Source organism: Emydura macquarii, unplaced genomic scaffold, assembly GCF_026122565.2.
Source record: "Emydura macquarii macquarii isolate MOO-44397 ecotype Brisbane River unplaced genomic scaffold, CSIRO-AGI_Emac_v2 contig_2422, whole genome shotgun sequence".
NCBI classification, from domain to species: domain Eukaryota; kingdom Metazoa; phylum Chordata; order Testudines; family Chelidae; genus Emydura; species Emydura macquarii.
In genome coordinates this window covers 17796058-17807264 of record NW_027132559.1, presented here as the reverse complement: position 1 = coordinate 17807264, position 11207 = coordinate 17796058, and positions in this window count along the sequence as shown.

Below are 11207 nucleotides of genomic sequence, written 5' to 3'. Positions count from 1 at the left end.
CAGTACCATAAGGACCTGCAGATTTAGCACTGGGGATGGGGGGTCCTGGGTGACCAGCACCTCCATGTCTCCACTGGGAGCTAGGCAGAGCAACATCCAACAATTACTGGAGCACTAGCCACTTCAGGAAGTACTTCCTGAAGACTACAGAGCAACAGAACCTTGCAGCTGCCCAGTTGTTTCATACTACTTATTTAAACCAGGAAATTGCCCCCAAGAGCCATCTGAGCAACCACGCCAACTCTGGGTTGCTGCTGCTGCTGCAGACTTGCCTTTTAGCCCATCTTCCTCCTGGCTTGTGCCTTCAACTGTGACGTGGCTTGACCTTGGTACACATCTCCTGACTCAGCTTGATAACTAGGCCTGACTCTTGCCTTTGATCCAGGCCTAGGGGGCACTACTGGACTGCCTATGCCCTGGCCATAACAAGTACAGCCTGGGGAAGCAGCATGGTGGCTCTAAAGACACCATCAGGCAAATTGCGCATCTGCTTAGATCCAAAGCCACTGAACTGGGCATTGAAAAGATGCCACTAACCACAATTGATGACATCTTGCCAGAACTTTCCAAACCCAGGATCTTTACAGTCTGTGGTGTGAGGAATGGGTTTTGCACATAAACCTGGATTAAAAAGTCCAGCATGCTGGTCTATCTTTGTAAGACTGTGTGGTTGATGGTTGTGCATGCTGCTGGGCATAAGTAAAGTACCATAAGTGCTCCAGAGAAGACTCACCCAAGTGATGAAAGGACTGCATGGGCTGAAAATAATTGCAGATGATATCCTGGAGACAGGCAGTCCTGTGAGGAACCAGCCATTAAAGATGCCAAAAGAAGCAGACAAAAGAGTCGTGCAGGATGCAGTGGCACCCAGGTCATATAAGGTGACTACATAAGAGGGAAAAATGTTCTGAAGAAAGAGAAGGCACTTACAAGCCAGCAGACAGAGGGAGCCTACAGAGATCATCCCAGAATGGAGAGACAGAGAACCACCCAGATGTCAACCTCACAAGGAGGGAGAAGAGTTCACAGAGAGAGCGTTTGCTTGAATTGGAGACATGCAACAGGGAAACAGAAATAGGTCACTTCTAGTTTAATCTCCTCAACAGGCAACCACACCATATCAAAGACTATATAACCAGCTGAGTCTGCAGTAAAGATGAGACTCCAGCTCAGCTACATGCTAGCAACCTCTGGACGAAGGGATACAAGGTGAGGGTTTGGGCATCAATTTGTTTTTAATGGTTAAACTAATATGTTTGTAAGATAGGGAAGATGTATCATGATCAGTGGAACTGGAGTCATGGAGCCAATGTTCCCTGGAGGGACTGTTATTGAGGGCATACCAGTGGAAGAGGACACATAAGGAGTTAAATTGGAAGCGAATCAGCCACATGGACAGAGCAGTCCACAGGGTTTAATAAAGTTCCAGCTTTATACTTTATGAAACAACAGGGAGGGAATGAGTAAAGATGTGGGAGTTTTTTTCACCAGGCATCAAAGGAATGAACTGGTGATGTGAAAGTGATGTACATGGGTCTGGAGGAGGGCAGGTAGATGCTCCTTGCTACACAAAAGCCCCTTTCTGGCTGATCCATGGAGAAGTGTTATCCACCTAAAAAATGTTATATGGCTAACATTTTCAATATGGCTTCTACTTTGAGGGGCCTCATATTTTAGGTGCTCATTAGCTTCAAGGTGGCTCAAGTTGGACTTACAAACTAGTGGATGCTTGAAAATGTTGGCCTATATACCCAACCAGAGGATTGCTATGGACAGAAGAAAGTTAGTCTTTAAAACAGGGTGTAGGACGGGCTCCTGCCCGGTCCAGTCCTGGCAGCCCTTCCGCGGGCCCAGGCTCAGAGGAAGGCTACTGCGCCTTCCTACACAACAGGGGAATGTTAGTCTTTCGCCCCGGCCCTCAGGCAGGGCGGGCGAGCGAGGAGTCTTTCGCCCCGGCCCTCAGGCAGGGCGGGCGAGCGAGGAGCAGTGGCTCGAGTTTAGCGGGCGGCAGAGGCTGTTTCCCTTTTGGGGATTAGCAAGGATCAGGGGGAGGGGAGGGGGACACAGGCCCACCCAACTCCACTGCATCCCAGCCCAGGGCCCTAGCAGTGGCACGGGGTTGCCACTCAGTCGGCGGGGCTCCTGCCACAACACGCCGACTGGGCGTTACCCCTAGTACAGCCACGCCTCTGGCTGTCCCTGGGCTCCTTCCTCCCCGGATTCCCCGGTACCTATGTCAGTCGGCTCCTCGGGGTCATCGGGGTACACCGCACGGGGTAGGCCAGTCAGTCCTTCTGCATCGACAGGGGGTAGGTTGGGGAGCTCCTCAGCGAGGGCAGCTCCTCCAGATCACAGGGCTGGGGGTACAGTTCAGCCTCCGGCAACTCCTCCAGGTCGGTTCCTGCCTCCAGGGGCTGGGCGTCTGGCAGCTCGTCCAGGTCCGGACCGGCTTCTGGGCGGAACTCCCAGCTCTCCGGTTCAGGGGGTTCATCCCAGCCGCTGTGGGCCTGAGGCTGGGCCCAGCGCCTCGGGCCTGGAGACCTCAGCCAGTCCAGAGGGCCCGGAGGCCCAACCCAAGCCTTAGAGGCGTGTCGCCGGGGCCGCAAGGGGGTTACCTGCGGCAGTAGCCTGGCGTGGTTCAGCCCCTTGCTGCAGCTGACGAGGCAGCCCATCTGTCTCCACCGACAGCCTTCTCCCTTCTGGGCTGTAGGGCCTGATTTTTATAGCTGCCGCCCTCCCTAAGGCTCCGCCCCCCCTGCTGCCGGGTTGGCCGCCCGGCAAGACCTATCGGGGCCCAGCTGTCTGGTTGCCGGGCAGACTGGGCTGCCGGCCCGTCTAGAGTCTGATTGGGTGCCTGTGGCCCTTCCGCGGGCCCAGGCGCAGAGGAAGGCCACTGCGCCTTCCTACACAGGGGATATAGAACAATGGTCTGGTGTTCTTCGAGACTCAACATGTTAAATTAGAAATAAGCATAGTAAGGAAAACAAGCCTATATACCTGGAGGGAAGGCACAACGTGCAAAAGGAAGAAGGAAGGAATATTGAGAAGAAGAAAGACCAGTTGTGGTGGCAAACTGTAACGATGTTGTTTAGTAGTTAAAACACACAAATGTGAATCAAGGCTCCTGGACTCTGCTCCTGATTTTCTCACTGATTTACTGTGAGATACTGGTCATATATTTTTAACCCTCCCTGTATCTCAGTTTCGCTATCAGTAAAATTCAAATACTTTTTGTCAAAGGCATTTGTCAAAGGCACTGAATATTAAATTCATGGTCAACTCTGGATAGCAAATATAAACATGTTTTTGAGATAGCCGAATGCAAAATGTGTCTTATTTTTAAGGGGACGCTTTTTTTAATCATTCTTGCATAACTAAAAAGGGCTGACCAGAGGCCAAGTTACTGTAAAGACTCTATGGACAAATGAAATTCTATCAAAAGTAGAGTCCATCACGACACAGAGATGATAATATCAGAAGACATTTTTAAAATGTCAGATCCACGGGAGGTTAAAATCCAGTCAGGTTGATCGGAAGCTCCATGAACAAACCTAGGACCCAGTTCTGCACTGGGATCCACTTAGGGTATGTCTACACTGCACACATCTTTCAACAGCATGTAGTGTACATACCCATGTAATCCTCCCTAGCGTGGGTATAAATAACAATATAAATGGTGAAGCACAGCTTAGGTGAGTAAAGCCATGCCTGAAGGGTGTGGGTATGTAGTCAAATACATACCCTACATGGCTCTGACTTGCCCAAACCAGGTTCTCCCATCTATAAATAGCAGTCTAGTGCCCTGCTGCCTCCCTACGGCTTGAGTCTTTCCCTGGAAAAGACTCGGGTAGCAGGAAAAGGCTCTGGCAGTTCTCCACTGCTGGAGCCCTTCCCTGGTGCAGGAAAAGACCCTGGCAGTGAGGAAGGGCTCCAGCAGGGGTGAGGTAGTGGGGAAAGGCTCAGCCACTGCTTCCCCCCTGCCAGAGCCTTTCCTTGCCACAGTGAAAGGCTCCAGCAGCAGCTGCCGCCTTGTCTCTGACATGTTTGCTGAAAGCAACATGCAGTGTAGATGTAGCCTTTTTGTCCTACTAACTTCAATGGGACTTCACCCCGGTGCCGGAGTCCAGGTGGGTGACTCTCAATCTTATATGCAAAGTTCAGTTACACATTAAAAGACAGGCCGGTGATTGGAACATGACTGGATGAAGCAGAGCACAAAGTTTCACGTAGAGAAAAATAAATGAAAAACATAGTAAAAATCTACACCCTCAAGCCAAATATCTTAAAGCAAGGTTAAAGGAATCAGCTTCAAAACAAGAGGGAGCAACATGAAAACTTTATGGAAAAGTCCCATAGAATTCAATAGGGTTGAAGATAATAGGGTTCAGAAGAATTTAAACAGAATTCTATATTCCTGACTTTAAAAAGCTATACAACTTAATACAGAATTGTTTCCATGCTGTAGAATGTTATAGTCTGGTTTAAACATTCTATAGGAAGCTTCAGTCTTTATTACATTCTAAAGGGTTTTTCCATAAAGGATAAACCCACCAAACTTTAATCATTTAAGAATTCTGGGATCACAAGTAACGAGCAAGAGGCTCTGGCAGGCCAAACAGACAGAAACGGCTAGACCCTTGGAGTTTTGGGAGGGGGAGTTTTAGGTCTTAATATCCCAGCCACATTAAAAGTGCTGGCCATATAACATTCTTTAAGGTGAAGAAAAACACTTCCCCATGGATCAGCCAGCAAACAGCTCTTGTGGAGCAAGAAGCAATCAGATTGGCTCAGTTCCTCCCCAAAAGGGTTTGCCTCAAAGTAAATACAAAAAAGAAGTGAGCTGTTTGCTCAAACTCTGGAGACACCCCTTAACACAACTGGCTCCTTCCAAGTCTCTTCCCAGTCTTTTGGGAAGGCTCCATATACATCCACCCCGATCACCTGGCAGACCTTTCCTGAATCCCAGGCTACAGGCCCAGCTACCCTGGGAACTGCACTTCCCAGTAGCCTCCGAGCTAATTTTCTTCCTCACTGCTGAGGAGAAAGGGGAGTTCAGCCTACCCTGCTCATGCAGTTCCAGTTTGAGGCCCTTAAAGTTAGGAACATAAGGTTTTCCCAGATTGCCTTCCCAGCATCACTTCCTTTCCCTGGAGACACATCCTCTATTTTAGAGGTATTATTCCTGAATCTGGGTAGTACTGGTCCAGAAGAGTTCTCCTTCTAAACTTTAAAGGGTCAGAGCACCTTGCTACTTTTTTTTAAATTGACTTGTTTGAAACAGTGCCCTATAGAAAGTGGGTCTGTCCGATACCAAGTAGCAGTCATGGACTCGTAACATCCCATTACAGTGATCAGGCAAATACAGAAGTGGCATAATGGGGGTGGGGAAGATTTCTTGACTTGAATCCCTCCCTTGAGCACCAGGCCCACTGTTTGTAAATCATTTCAGGATTGGCTGGGGGTGAAAGGCACTAAATAACATATTGGTTATTTATTTTCTCTCTGTGTTAGCATTTTTGAAGGCATGGAGAACGCCAGTGTCATAGAAGAAATAATGAAAACACAAAAGCAAGTAAGATTTTTTTCAGGGTCATCCTGACCGTCTTACAAAACAAGCAGCATCCCATCCAGTATAGATTAGCAAGGTATTTATACCATATCTCATTTGGCCCTACTGCTATCATGCTTGTGTGATAAAAAGGAGATATAGAAGTACTTGGTGCTCTCCAGAAGAGGCCAGGGTTTCCCCACCATGATTTCATGTAAAGTGTCTTCATGTCCTTGGTTTATGTTTTGTAGGAGAAGTTTTCTTAACATTTAACAGATTGTCAGTTCATTTTTGCCAGATTGTTAGATTTACAGAAGACAGAGCTTGGGGCTCTCCTATAGTATGGGGTTATCAGAACATCTTCATTTACGTAACATAAATGTTGCCGTTCTGATACATATTTTCTACCTATTGTGGAATGTTATGTTCTTATCTAACTAATAACAGACCAGAACTTCACTAATCTACACTCTAAAGAACTGCGTATTTTGTAACCTGCACAAAAATGTGATGGTCCCTCCCTATCTCTCTCTAAAGATTTAAAAGCAGATGCTGTTGTAAAGTCTCATCACTAAAATTTAATATTGACACTTAATATCTGAAAGTAATTAGGGCTACTGCAGTGTTACAGGTATTCCCTATACCACTATGAAAATGCAAGTTACTTTACATTTGCAACCTCACTGTACTATGAAGTTTTATGAATAATTAAATCCAAAGTACAGTTGGCAAAATAAATGAACAAAGAATGTTTTGTGATGCATTATCCTTGCTTTAAAAAAACCAAAAAACCCAAACAACTGTTTATTCATTTTCTGGCTATTCAGAAAATTCAGCAATTTGTAATAGGTTTCTCTGTTGTTAGTGTAAATTAGTAAGATGGTGCTAGAGTCATTAATATGAGAAAAAGATGCATAAATACAAACTAAGGTGACTAGTTTTGATTTGGCTCTTACAAACTGCACTGAACTGGGGAACTATGTGTTTGAAGTTCTTGGAAGTCTGAATGCACTTAGATACCATGGTGATGGGTGCTGTATAATAGTCAAGATTGGGGACCCGCAGTACTAAGTGCAGTCACTGAGCTAGTTTATAGTCTAATCTAAAATAAGACTCAACAAGTGGATAGAACAGACAAAAAGGGGAACAGTGATAGTAACTAGACAGATATACAACCAAGGAATATGGAGCCTTACATCTAAATTTTAGGTTCAAATCCATCTCAGATCAGTACAGTCCAAAAGCTGTGATGAACCGATTATCGTTCACTGGCCTATGTGAAGTGAATTAGTGGCTGCAGTCCAGTCTCTGATGTGGCTCAAATGCTCCCACTGTTGCTGTAGTTTTAGTTCTTTCCTCCTCATCTCCAGGACGTATGTTGACAACATTCAATTTGCTAAACACAAAAGACCAAATTGTGCTCTGTTACATTGATACAATCCCACTGAAATAAAAGGGATTGCAGCAAAAGAATTTGGCCCTGATATTGCCAAACAATCCTTAGAAATCTATCTATCACAGTGTGGTTATTTCAGGTGCACACTAGTTTGGGCTCCAGAATGTTTGCAAGTGTTATTTATGCTCACAGTTCATTTGAAACAAAACTTAGTATAGTCATGGTTCAGAAAGCTGGAATTCTACTGTATTTTGGGTTACAGAATCCCCCTGATTCTCCACTTCTGCAACAAACCTTTCTGCGCTTTCTCCCAACATACCTTTCACATACACAAGTTGGAAAAGCTTTCAGTCAAAATCTGTTAAGTCACCATCCTGTCTTCCTTCTAGTTTTTCCTCAAAACTCACCTCGTCTGGAATGCACATAATGAAGTACAACCTGATAATGGCTAGGTGGGTGGAGAGCAGTGGTCAGCTGAGACTGGTCTACATCCTATGATATTTGTCACCTCATCTCTCTCACCCCAGTTTACTTCTTTGTTTCTTCTGTTATATTTTGTCTCTTAGACTGTATGCTGTTTGGGGAAAGGACTGTCGTTTATTACATGTTTGTACAGTGCCTAGCATAATGGAGCCAATGTGTTCGAGGCCTTTAGGTGCTACTCCAACATAAATATTGTTAATAATAATAAAAATAATAAATGAATGCCCATCTTGAAAGAGTGTACATTCAAAAGAATAGTAAGAAAGTGAGGAAGGTGCTACCCCTAGCAAGTCGCCCTTTGTGTGCAAATTGGCTTAGGGTTCCCAAGAAGTATTTTCCTCAACACCTTAAAATGGGCTTGCTTGAGTGTTTTGACTTTTAACATCATGTCTGTTCAGACTTTAGGTGTTGCAGTAAAGCCTGTACAGAATCACATACAAATGCAGTTCATAAATAGAAATGTTTAGGGAAGTGGCTTGATTCCTCAATTAAGTTAGGGCATATACACTAGTGTGGTGATAAATTCAGTACGTGCACATTCAGGATCTCTGGTTAGGCCCAATGTTTGCCTGATTCAGCATAGCATGCTTTAATAAGATAATTCAATTCTTCCTCATTTGTAATGTTATTTGAGCCCTTTAATATAATTTGGTGAGCTATTACAGTTGTTACAGCTGCTTGTTTTGCCTTAATACAGATTTCACTTATGACCTCAGTCAGAATAAGATTTAAAGTTTGGGATGATGTAAGTGAATGAGGATTATTAGATTTATTCATATGGCAATTTAAATAAGAATCTGGCTGGCTTAAAATAAACGATAAATGAAAAATGCATGAGATTTATAGACCCATCCATTGTAAAGATTTATAAGTGGAGTAGGATGATTAAGTAAGAGACAGACCTGATTATATGAAATATGTAATTTTTGTAATGCAATATTGGAAGCAAGCTGCTAAACCACACCAGCATAACAATGATTGGCCAAACAGTTTTTATTATGATATTACTGTACAGCTGGTATGCAATCATGTAAGCAGTGGACATGCAGACCTCTGAGCATTTTTATTCCCTTTACCTGACAACTGGGGGATAATATGTTCAGATGAAAAGTCTCTTCCTTTCAGTCACGGCAATGGAGTCTCTCTTAAGGCATGCTGTGAAATTTGTGTCCCTTTTACGCTTTGTTTATTCCACCCCGTTTCAGAGCCCTGATGAATTTTCTCTATTTTTCACTTTCTACAAACAGAAATATAGGCATTCTCAAGGCCACATGTCATCATTCCTGCCCTTTCCCCTGCAGCCCATCCAACTTTCCAGAATCCACCACAGAAGGGGATTGCTGCAGGGCCCTGTGTGGTGTTCACGTCTTCTCAGGGGTGGAGCATGCTCAGACACACTGTCGCAGAAACCAGAGGACCAAGAATAATTGTTCAGCTTTTCGACTAGTTATCAGATAAGAGCAAACTAGCTTATGTCCTGCATTAAGCTTGTAGTTGATTGCATTTCATAGACTTTAAGGATGGAAAGGAGCTTTATGATCATCTAGCCTGACCTTCTACATAACACAGGCCATAGAATTTCACCAAGTGCTTCCTGAATCTTATCTCCCTATTTTAGGATTAAATAGGTGCCCCTGAAATACACAACTTCTTTCTGTGAATACTTGCTCCTGATTAACATGTTATAAGGCCTCATGGATTACATAGCTGAATAGTACTTTAAGCATCTCTAAACCCTAGTACCCTATTCTGAACTGCTGCTTGAAGAAGTGTGTGCAATCTGATCAGATACAAATAAAAATATTGCACTTTCTAATGATTGTGACTGGACAATGCATACTCACTTGGAGCTTTGGCACCCCTTCCAAAGCAGACACATGTAGCTAAAGGTACCAACCTCTGCCAGGCTAGAGGAATTAATAAACAACTTTTTATGGGAAAATATAACAAATGTATTCAAAATGAGGGAGCCTTCAATAACATAATTTGCATGAAACAGAGTTGACCCAGAAAATTCTAATCTAAATCCCAATCTGATTTGTATAGAGTAATTTAATTTCCTCCCTAGTAGTTATATGGATTTTATCAATTATACCAATTAAATTGTCAAGCAGATTTATTGACCAGTCATCCTTAAGACACTTTCTTTGATGTACTATTCTGGTATCATCAACTGGTCATGCATGTCTAGCTTCAGGTTTTGGTGTCATTCTGTCCATTTGAAAAGCAATCATCAGAATTCTCAAAAGAGAGGATTGTAATAAATTACTGCTATGAGCCAAATTTTCAAAATTGGTCTCTACATTTTTAACCTGCAATTTTGTGCCTGCAATTAATGGCAGGTGCAATCAATTTAGATGCCTGAGAATCTGATTTGTGGGATACATGACATTTCTGGCCGCAAATCAGGCAGTTAGAGATCTGCATGTTAACAGCTACATTCCACAATGGATTGGTCTTGCAAGAATGCACATGCTATTCATTGTAGACGCAAAACTTCAGATACAAAATTAGAGGCCACTTTTGAATTTGTCAACCTCTGTTTCTTTTTACACTAAATTCTTTCTATTCCTTGAGGTCCTCCTAGTCAGTTGATATTTTCTGAAATATCCTTGTTATCCATCTTGATTACTTTAGTTAATACAATTAATTTGAATTTGACATAATTAATTAGTAGAATCAGACACCTCATTTCCATGAAATGAGTTGCAAAATTGCAATGAGTTGCAAAAAATTATTTTTCTGAGTTGCAACTCCAGATTTCTTTTTAATCCATTCTAAAACATTACACACAGGCTTGCCAAGACAAGAGAAAAATGCCAGGACAGTCAGCCACAATCTGCTACTTGCAGTCAAGCAGAAAAAAAGGAGACCCCTGCCCTGGAGAAGATTCATTAGTCAAACAGAAAAGAGCAAATTTAAGAAAGAAGATAATCATTCCTTGGAATGTGTTTCCCCATCCCACCAGATGGGTTGCCAGTAGAAAAAGTAAGAGCGAAGCTGACAAAATGGAAAGTGAAAGTAAAAGTATGCTGGGGTGTGGTGCTGCCATTAGACAGTACTAGGGCAGACCAGCACTTTCTGGAATTAAAGAAGATGTGGGGTCATCCTGTTTCTTTGGAGACCCCTGGTCCTACAGAATCATCATGGCATATTTCAGAGCTGTATTCAGCCAGGCATTCAAAAATCATGAGTCAGGTCCCCCAGAATCATCAGATTGGCTTTAAAAAATGAGTTTTTAAAAAAAATACATTTGGGTGGGGGGTATTTGCCTTCTAATTACTGAGCCTTTAAGGTACACTTTGGTCATGTTGTCAAGCTTTTCTTTCCAACCATGAGGGCTAGAAACATTCTTTTTTCTCAGTGAAAGCTGAGATTCTCACCTAATCACATACTTCCAAGGAGCAAGGAATTTAAGAAAAAACACACAAAAAATTGAGATGTGCAATGAAATCGTGACAGTTGGCAACACATTACAGTCCAGCCATTGGGACTGGTTCCTAACTAATGCAATAGCAGATAAAACAGCAACGCATTCTTAAACCAGATTACACAGTAGTCGTGGTTTTTAGAAATGTTTACATGCCACTTGCCACTGATATGTATATAAAAAAACCACGAGCCGGCCACTGGGCAGGCAGTAGGGCGACAGCAATAGTTAACATTCTTATTCAATCCCCAGAAGGAGTGTAAAGGCATGATGGTCTCTCCAAATTAACTCATGTCATCCACTTCATCTTCAGTCATTGAAAGTCAAACTTTCATAAGTGCTATTCCTAC